Raw genomic sequence first — 11,380 nt, 5'->3', positions numbered from 1 at the left:
GGCAGGGGAAGTTTTAACATAGTCACAAAGCCCTGGGACACTTGTGTGATTATGGTTTCCAGGTCCATAAATGCCCAAACTAGGGCAGAATGTTACGTTTGATGTGGTAACCTCTTCATTCTAAATTTTTTGTTGCAATAAATATAAGTCAAACTTCCATACACGCATTTAGAATTTAACTGCAAGATGTACTTGTGGTAATTGGCTATATAGACAAAAGTAAACTTAGATATTCACACTTATCTCCTAAAATAACTTCAATAATTGGAGTGTTAGATATTAAAAATCAAATCATCAAAAGGCTGAACATCCACTATCACCAAAACAGTAATAAAAACAACCACAAGGGAATAAATACTTAACTACAATCTTAAGAGGAAGAGATTTTTAAAACTGACAAAATGTAGAAAAATCTGATACATTTTAGTAAAAATGAATACTTTTGCATAAGGTAATCAAATTAAATGACTCAATATTTTGGAAAAGCACATGAGAAAAATGTAAAAAGTAAAGATTAATATTGGTTGTAATAAATATAAAGTAAAATATATCAATATATCAAAAATGAGACTATTAAACTAAACAAACCAACATTAAAACTTAAGAAAATCAGCCAAAGCATGAAAAACTATGTTGAAAATAAATTAAAATCATAATACATATCTAGAATAATAATGCTCAATTTCACTAGAAACCAAATAAACACAAGTTAAAATGATATCCTACCTTTAATCTATCAATTATAAAAACACTTAAAATGATACTAAGAAAACCATGTGGCCTGGCAAAACTGAAGTGAAATGAACATTTAAAAAAAATTGTTCATGGCACTTTTAGAAAGTGATTCCAACTAAGTGATTTCCACATCTTTTAATTTCTCAAATTACCCATATACACTGAAGTCTTTAAATATGTTATTATCTTTTGATCCGCATATAAATTATTTTCTCTCTTGATAAAATAACATATAGATGAAACACAAATTTAACCATTAAAAGTATTGATAGCACCACTATTTATGAAAGCAAAACTTACGCATATATTCTACCCAAATATTCAATTATACAGAAATCGATAGCTCTGAATATACCTATGATGGGTTATTGTGCAGAATGGGTTATTGTGCAGAATTTAGCATTGTTTAAGGGGAGTAAATAATAATAAGGACATGATTACTGTATAATAAGTGAAAAAAAGACCCAAGATCCAATGAACATTATAATTACAGCTCTGGGGATAAACAGTCACTTATATTAAAAAAAAAAAAAAAAAAAAAAAAAAGAAACAAGGAAAGAAAAAAAGAAGCACAACGAAATAGTTATAGTGGTTGTGTTTGGATGGTGGTTGGTCCCTTGGTAATTACTTTCCAAATATACACTTCTATATATTTGAAATACTCATTAGTAAGAATGTATAATTTTATGGTGAAACAAATGTTTTAAAACTGAAATTTCATGAAGTGAAAAATAGTTTTGTTCTGTATTGTAAAACTTCACTCTGACTCTTCTTTACTTGCTTTAGATAAATAAATAAGTTTTAATCTCCAGATTCTGTGGCTTTACTTTAAATTCCATATGACAGGAATTCAAGCTTTACTCAAGTAAAGAATTACATACCTGAAAGAAGCAGTCTCTGTGTCATTAATTTTCCTCCTAAAAGATTTCCAAAGTTTCCAAGTCTTCAAGCACTCCCTTTCATCCTGTTGAGAAAGAGAAATTCTGCATAGTGTCTGTATTGTGTAAGCGCCGACACTAGCAACAGGCACTTAAACCTGTGTAAGTGCATCCATTTTAATGTTTCCAAGAGTGCAAATCATACCCCTCCCCACTTAAACCTGTGTAAGTGCATCCATTTTAATGTTTCCAAGAATGCACATCATACTCAGCGCTTTGAATTTGCAGAGAATCTACCACCAGGCTTGGCAAACCAAACACAGCCAAGAATTGTGCCCGAGTGAGGGGAATACAGAAAGAAAATTGAAGTGTTAAATGAGTTGTCTACTGTAAAGTAGTTGAAAAAAAAAATTGATACTCAAAATTCCAACTAAGTGATTTCCACATCTTTTAATTTCTCAAATTACCCATATACACTGAAGTCTTTAAATATGTTCTAGCTTATGACCACTGAGTTAGCAGAATTAAAATTCAGGAAAGTGAATGACAGTATGACAGCAAAGTTTCACTTGAGGGAAACTCAAAGTAGGAGTAGATGTACATTCTAAAGATGAGGACTTTCCAATGTACCTTTTCTTCACCCAGCTCCCTAATGATCAAAGTCTTAGTGCTTTTTAATGGATTGTGTCAGACCTGAATCTTGAGTAACAATTGAGATTAATGAACTAAATATAAATGTGCATGTACATATATACTCATATGTATATAGGACATCAACACATATACTGTTTCCCTGAAAATAAGACCTAGCTGGACAATCAGCTCTAATGCATCTTTTAGAGCAAAAATTAATATAAGACCCAGTCTTATTTTACTATAAGACCTGATATTATATTATATTATATCGTATTATATTATATTATACTATATTATATTATACCTGGTCTTATATTAAAATAAGACCTGGTCTTGTATGTGTTATATGTAAGGCATGTTACACAGTCCTTCGAGTAAGTTTAAAGATTATATTTAACTTGTTAAATATTGCAATGCAGTGTGCTATTACCTGACCCAACAGCAAATCTCTCAATTGTTATCTAATTAAACTAATAAAAAACAGTGTTGCACATTTAGAAAATACAAAGCCTGTCTTTAATCTACAAAGTGGTTTGCTATGTTAATTAATTTAGTCTATATTCAGCTATATATTTATTATTTTTATACTAACCTCTATAATGTTTTCTACATGTCTCACTATGAATAAATGGCTATTTAATGAATTAACAACGTAATATTTCTCACATAGGAGGTCTAACTTTTGACACTGATGCATCAAGGTAAATAGCAGAAGTCTCACAAAATGCACTGGTTTGCTCTCACCTGGAATACTGAGCAGCGTATAAATACATTTCCCTGGAGACCTCATCAGGTTATACATTTTTTAGGAGACACCTAGCACTACCAACAAGTCATAGGCAGTGTCCAGCATCGCAGCTCTTCCATCTGGCCTGAGTTTTGCTGTCTTTATTTGTCCATCTTCACATGAGGAATACTCTAGGAACTGAAAACTGTTCTCTCCTTCATTATGCATGTGGTGTGCGATGCAATTTACCACCTAACAGATGTCATAGCTAAGTACATGATCCCGATCATGTCATGATTCATTCATCTTAAGACAATCTGCCTTAGAAAAGCATAGCTTTTCATAAATTGGGAGATTCTGGCTTTTGAGCAATTATATAAAATGCTGTGTTTATAACTTTAAATTTTTTCTTAAAACACAATCATAGACCAGATTTTCTGTATTCAGGTTAGCTGCCTTTTTTTTTGGTTTCACTTTGAATATCTCTGCTGCTAAAAAAAATAAATAAATAAAAATAAAAAGCATCAATTTTTTTTCCCCAGAATGGTTACTGAGGTAACTCTGGAGATTATCCTAAAATTGAGGTTTTTTATGTCTAGGCAAATCTGGTGAAACATTATTTCTCTGACGTTATAAAGGAGACAAAAAATTCCTGCTGGGTGGTATTTTTTACATAATATAGTTATTAAACATGGTCTATCTTTAGTAGAAGAAGTAGACAGTGATGAGTCAAGTAGGGATGAAAAATTTTCTGAATCTGAGGAGATACACTTGCAAACGAGTAACTGAAATTATTACTAGGTAGAGCTATGACATCCAGATTAATAGAGGAAAAGGTTGAAAGAAATGTGTAACTATTGGGAGTAATTATTGAAAGCTTTTTCGTAAAAGAATATGTTATGTATTCTCCTATTTTTGGACGCTTATTTTTCTATGTTAGAATAAAGAACCCATAGATTGTTCGCTGCAGCTGTTGTGGTCTTGATTAATCTAAGTACTGTAACCATAAAAGGAAAAGTAGCTTAATTAAAAAATGTTAAAACAGAATAGAATACATTTACAATAATTTCCCTTCTCTTTTTTGGCTGAATGCAAGAAAGAACATCATCTTTTCTTTCAAAGGGAGCAAATCAATATCTGTGCCTTTGCAATTACCCTCGAGGCACAATGTTATATAGGTGGGTGCACAAACAAAGGAAACATAGGTTAAAAACCATATCCCTCAGCCTTAAAAACAAAAAGAAGAGAACTATGTAAGTCTTACTACATTTATTTCTGTTCTCCTCCCCCAATCTAACACTATTATTGCAACTTCCAACATTAATCCCATAAAAACATTTCTCCCAAATGTATAAGCTTATTCTTTATTACTTAATTCTATTTTTAATTGCCACCCCAAGGGATCCAAATTGATTTCCTTATTACTGTGAGGTGAATATGTCTCATTAGGTTGATGTTTAGATTGTTTATAAAATGAATTTATCCTTTTAATATTTACACAGCTCTTGAGAAGTATGAGGTAAAGCCACAGCAGGAAAGTTTCCCAGTTGGGACTTCTGTGTTTTCCTCTCCTGCGATTACAGAAATTGATTTCCTATGTGCATTTTTCAGGAGCCCTATGGGAGATAGTTTTCTTATGATTGCGCTGTCAATTGCTTTCAGTATCTGTAACGATAGGCTATAATGGAGAGAATACCTACTTTCAACTAGAACAGGTGAATATTTAAAATTTTGATTGTATATTGGTAAAAGTTTCCTTTTTGATAAGTTTAAAAACACATCTAAAATTTTTCAATAGTCACAACAGGAAAAGCAACAGTATCAGGCCGAGTGTTTTGTAGCATTACTCATAAAGAACTAGGATTCTAATATCATTGTCTTACCTTCCTCAGTGATTATCTCAATTTCTTTAGCATATAACCAACCTAATTCCATGGTGGTTGCTTTGAATCATGGCTGAGACATTACAATCCAGATATAATTTATTTTTCAGTGGGAATTTCCCAAGAAAAATTGAATTGTTATCTTCAGTTCTGCCCTGTGTTTGGTTTAATTTTAAAGGATTTTTTTTTACTACTGCATGTGAAAACAATAAAACATTTTTAATAATGCCCAATAATACTGTATATAGAATAAAACCAAACACCACCCACCACTTAGCTCCCTGGAGTCCATATTAAAGGCTAAACAAAACATACCACACAAAATTAAGGGACGGAATGGGACCAAACTGGACTGAACAATAGGAGAATATTTTATTTATCTGGCTTAAGTATATCATTGGAACATAAAGCTATCAGTACTCCTTATATAAAATTGAAAATAATACTCTGCTTTGCAGATCCCTCAGGAATTGACAGAAGAGGCAATAGTTTTAATTGGTCAAAACTATTTCTAATTCTTTTCCTTTTGGCTAAATTCAAATCTATAAACTGAATATATTTGAAAGAGAAATTCCTTATTGTTTTTAGAAACATATGAAGGAAACCTCAATCCTTTTTTTACATTGTGGAACCAGTTTATAAATTCTTTGTTTCTCTAGGCAGAAAATTTACCTGCTATCCAGTTGGCTCCTTTAAAAGAAAGAGCTTCTGGTGTGGACAAAAGTACCTAAGAAGACTCAGTCGTTATTTCATGAATTGACTAAAACAGTAACAGACTTGATATAAGGAACCCAGAGAGTAAGCTAAACTATCGACTGTGAAGGGACATGTCTTGTTATAATTAGCAACAAAGAACAGCTGCACTTGAGGTGTTTGCTGAGGGGGGAGAATCCATAACTCCCACCAAGTTAGGTCGAGGAAAAGACTTGTCTATGGAGAAACAATGCACTGAGATTTATTCAGTCACCCTTTCCATTAGATCAGAGCTGTCTAGACTCAAATTCACATTCTTTCAGAAGACAGGCAAGTAATGTAAATGACTGAAGCAGGGCAGGTGAGGCATGAGGTGTTTGGAATTAATATTTGAGTTTCTAATGAAAAAAGAGACGGAATGTACACATCTGTTTTGGTATGAAAGCACATGCCTGACACACGCACACAACTATCTGGCTCTACTGATTGGCCCCAATATGTGGCAAGCAGCTCTTCTACTTACTAGCTGTTTGACAGAGCAAGTTTCTTAAACTGTCTGTGCTTCAGTTTCCTCATCTAAAAAAATGGCAATTATAACAGTACCTACCTCATGGAATTACAATGAGGAATAAATGAGTTGATACATTTAAAGTGCTTCAAGCAGTACTGGCACGTATCAAGTCCTATATAAGTACTTATTGTTTTGCATGTTTGTTCTGTGCCTCTTTCTTAATTTTCCTCTCTGTCTGTATATATACACAGCACACAAACACACACATAATCACAAACATACATAAGGATGATGGAGAACCTCCAAAGAGTGGGTGATTTATATTTCTTTCTCAAGAACCACTTTCTACCTTTCTTCACACCCTTTTCTATCTTCTCTGTACCCCAGGAGGCTGACCTCCACAAATGGCACAAACTGGCTCACATGCCCTCTGGCTTGAGATTTGCCTAAGCGGAGTCACCCACTGGAGATAGGAAAGACTAAGGAGAATGAAGTCAAGGATGTCCGTGCCTCCATCCTATTGGTTGTTGACTGAGTTCCTCTGCTGAAAGCCAGCACCCTTTTCATGTTTCTCTCCATTACCACTCCCCTCTCTCTTGTCCATTTTGGCCTAGGAGGTGACCGCTCCCACTCTTACTTCCAATGTGTTTAATAATACCTTATTGCACATGGCCGCATCTGTCAGTAACTTTTCTCAAGAAGCCTGTTCGTGCCACTATTTTCTTGCTTGGACCCTGACTGATACAGGCTCTTACTTAAAATGATTTAATATCTTCTCTTTCTCCCCTCAATCTTGCTAAAATGATAGATGACACGGTAAAATGATAATGAATCCACAGAAAGCCTGAATATCCAATGGGGGTAACAGAACCAGAAAATAAAGGAGTAAATTCCACAGTGACAGTGAAAATTAGCTAAACTGACCATGCCTCCTTACACAGGTAACTTCAAAACAATTCCCCCTTTTACTCCCCCACCACCTGAACAAAAGCCTAGAATAATTTACACTCAGAGAGAGCAGAAGATAGTTGAAGTAGCAGCTAGAGAGATTGGTCTGAAGTTATTAATAAAGTTAAAACACCTGAAGTAGTCCTAATCTGGGGAGGGGTTCCTCCCAAACAATCTGTGAGTATAGCTCTCTGAAGAGGGTGTTTGACTGGAGAGAGATGCAGAACGCCTACTGCAGGCCCGAGAAACAGGATCATGCCTGTCGTGTGGGAGATCCTGCTCACAGCGCCATTTGTCGTGCAGGGAGACCCGCGGGGCGGCCTGCGGGGTCTCTGGTCCCGCTCCCCATACAAGAACGCAGGATATGGTGAGGCCAAAAAGGAACACCCACGGAGACATAGGTAGGGGAGTCATACTTAGTATATTCTCGCCGGCGGCACTACACTCTCACTGGAGGCTGGATCCACACTGTCCGCAACCAGCCATCCTAACTGCAATCCGCGCTTGCCAGCCCAGCCACCATCTTCTTGCTAGCCCCCATTTTCTTCTCTTCTCTCCCTCCCTCTGCTAGCACAGCCACAGCAGTTATATTAGTGGCCAATGGCTCACTGGTTACAGCTGACGGCCAACTAGCCACAGCTGATGGCCATGCAATCACAGTTGGCCATTTACTACCTGAGCCAGCACCTGTCTATGTGAGGCCGAGAGCCTGGAAACTACTCTCTGGGGCTCCGCCCCCACACTCCACCCCTACAGTCTCTCGCCTCACAATCTATGCGACAAGCGTCTTCTGCGAGGGGACCTGTGCGAGGAGCCTGGGGGTGAATGCAATATCCTGGACACAGCCAGGCTCTCTGGGCACAGCCAGGGTTTCTCAGGGCACCACCAGTGCTTCTGGGCACGGCCAGACTTCCTGGACTTCTTAGGGTACCACCTGTCTTCCCGGACACAGCCAGGGTTTCTCAGGGCACCACCAGTACTCCTGGGCACTGCCAGACTTCCTGGACTTCTTAGGGTACCACCTGTCTTCCCGGACACAGCCAGGGTTTCTCAGGGCACCACCAGTACTCCTGGGCACAGCCAGACTTCCTGGACTTCTTAGGGTACCACCTGTCTTCCCGGTCACAGCCAGGGTTTCTCAGGGCACCACCAGTACTCCTGGGCACTGCCAGACTTCCTGGACTTCTTAGGGTACCACCTGTCTTCCCGGACACAGCCAGGGTTTCTCAGGGCACCACCAGTACTCCTGGGCACAGCCAGACTTCCTGGACTTCTTAGGGTACCACTAGTTTCCCCGGGCACAGCTAGGATTTCTCAGGGCACTGCCACTTTCTCTGGGAACAGCCACACTTCCTGGACACAGCCAGGGCTTTCAGGGCACTGCCACTCTCTGTGGGCACAGCCACACTTCCTGGACACAGCCAGGGCTCTCAGGGCACTGCCACTCTCTCTGGGAACAGCCCGACTTCCTGGGCACAGCCAGGGTACCTTCAGGGCTCAGCCAGACTTCCTGGACTCAGCCAGGGCTCTCAGGGCACTGCCACTCTCTCTGGGAACAGCCTGACTTCCTGGGCACAGCCAGGGTACCTTCAGGGCTCAGCCAGACTTCCTGGACTCAGCCAGGGCTCTCAGGGCACTGCCACTCTCTCTGGGAACAGCCTGACTTCCTGGGCACAGCCAGGGTACCTTCAGGGCTCAGCCAGACTTCCTGGACTCAGCCAGGGCTCTCAGGGCACTGCCACTCTCTCTGGGAACAGCCCGACTTCCTGGGCACAGCCAGGGTATCTTCAGGGCTCAGCCAGACCTCTCAGCGCACTGCCACTCTCTCTGTGCCTCTCAGGGTACCCTGCTGGAACAACAGCGACTCACAATCAAGGTGCTTACATATTCTCAATGGCGGCCAGTCAAGAGACAAAAGCAAATATCCCCCAGTTCCACTAACAACAGTTCCCAAACAAACAGTCAAGCGGTCCATTAAATTAGGGATGGAAGGCAATTCCCCATAGTCCATAGTCATTCACCAGGGCTGTCCTGGGGGTGAGGGATGACCTTGACCTCACCCTCATCTCCCACGGAGGACTCAGCAAGCGTTACCTCCTGGGACTGTAAGTCCTGCATCCGGGCTGCCTGAGCAGGAACTTCCCCGGCCCACAGGGCTGCAACGACCTTTGCTTTCTCCGGCCGGTGCTGGTTGGGGAACCGTCCACATCTTTCCACCTCTCCACGGGGGTCCAGCTCTGCAGCAGCTGCATGGCTTTTCCTGTGCTGGTGGGAGAACCGTCCACGTCCTCCCACCCCTCCACGGGGGTCCAGCTCTCCGGCAGCTGCTCCTCCTGGTCTTCCTGAGACTGAGTGTTCATACACACAAACTGCTCCACCGTCCTTTGGAGAGCTTTGGCCAGCACCATACCCTGCTCGCTGCACCATTTGTCGTGTGGGAGATCCTGCTCACAGCGCCATTTGTCGTGCAGGGAGACCCGCGGGGCGGCCTGCGGGGTCTCTGGTCCCGCTCCCCATACAAGAACGCAGGATATGGTGAGGCCAAAAAGGAACACCCACGGAGACATAGGTAGGGGAGTCATACTTAGTATATTCTCGCCGGCGGCACTACACTCTCACTGGAGGCTGGATCCACACTGTCCGCAACCAGCCATCCTAACTGCAATCCGCGCTTGCCAGCCCAGCCACCATCTTCTTGCTAGCCCCCATTTTCTTCTCTTCTCTCCCTCCCTCTGCTAGCACAGCCACAGCAGTTATATTAGTGGCCAATGGCTCACTGGTTACAGCTGACAGCCAACTAGCCACAGCTGATGGCCATGCAATCACAGTTGGCCATTTACTACCTGAGCCAGCACCTGTCTATGTGAGGCCGAGAGCCTGGAAACTACTCTCTGGGGCTCCGCCCCCACAATGCCTTACGTTACAAATGGCATAAAGAGACATCTGCTTGGAATGACTGGTAAATTTCTACCTACAGGCTGAGTTGTAGAATACAGTTCTTGAAAAGACCAAGTCAACATGAGAATTCAAGCATTCATATAGTGATCAGGAAACCTAAATTCATATAGTTATGACAGAATTAAAAAAAAGAATACACATTGAAAATACATTATTCAGATAAATATGAAATTATCTTGCAATGTAGTTTATTCGAATCTATAAAACTGGATTTTTTTTTCTATTCAAGCATTTATATGAACATCTATGCATATGTGAAAACAAAATACTGGAAAAAATTACTTTCCAGATTCGCCGAAACTTTATAACACTTTCAGAAATCAAGAATGACTTTCGTAATATAAGTGTATAGTGTTCATGCAAAGCAAGGATAATGAAGAAGCACGTGCACCTCAAGGCAAGTCTACATGGCTGAAGAGTAATGAAATAGTGTCCATGTAGTATGTTCCCTCCCTTCATTATTAGCAACCTACCTTTTTATTGTGTTTTTCCCTGGAAATAATGTACACAATATAAATGTTTAGTTTTATAGTTGTTTACATTCTAAGAAGAAAAGTGGGGAAAAGTATCATTTCCATTTCATTTTCTTACCTAATGAATGTAAGGAATATTTAACGGTAGTAAAAATGAATTTATTTTCTGTAATAACAGCAACTTACAACCACCACCAACAAGACCAAAAAACACTCCAGGACATTTGGTCATTTTAAAATAACTTAGATACTGTTTATTTTTGTGGTTTGACTATCAATACATTATAAATAGCTGAAAACTTCTAAACACATGGTTTGAAGTGGTACAAGTTATTATTTTGAAATCCTTTTAAAACCAACTTAACATTATGGCTTCCTAACTTCTTCTCCAACCAAAGCAAAACAAATCAAAGCAAAAACAAACAATGGGTATAAAAGGAAAAGAAAGAGGAATGAAAGTGGTTAAGAGAAGTAAATAAACTACACATAATGCTTTGGTGTCTCTGTCATGTGGTCCGTTCCAGTTACACAAATGAAGTTTAGAAAATGTAGTCTATGTATACATTCAAGAGAAGTTTCTACAATAGTATAGTTTGAGGGATGTTTACTTCATTGGCTAGCTGAAGCTTAGTTCTCATTTGAACCCCTACAAGTGATTCCCAGGGTATCAACAATAATATTCTCCAGTCTCTCTAGAAAGGAAGATGAGCACATTATTTCTCTATCCTTGACAGAGATAATTCTACTAGATCCTAAAGAGGGTTTTGGAATCAGGTTACCTGAATCTCTTTGGAGTATCTAACTCATTGAGGACTGCTGAAGACGACTTCCTTGATACAGGCATCAGGTAAGGTTCATATTTATTAGCTCTCAAATATCCATTGATGCTTTTAAGCCCAGAAGAGAGCATAGAATTTTAACGTCCTAGATCATGAAGT

This window comes from Rhinolophus sinicus, chromosome 3 (genome assembly GCF_057876585.1).
Source record: "Rhinolophus sinicus isolate RSI-liver-muscle chromosome 3, RSI-T2T, whole genome shotgun sequence".
NCBI classification, from domain to species: Eukaryota; Metazoa; Chordata; class Mammalia; order Chiroptera; family Rhinolophidae; genus Rhinolophus; species Rhinolophus sinicus.
The sequence above is the reverse complement of the archived record's forward strand: the minus strand, read 5'-3'. Positions refer to the sequence as shown.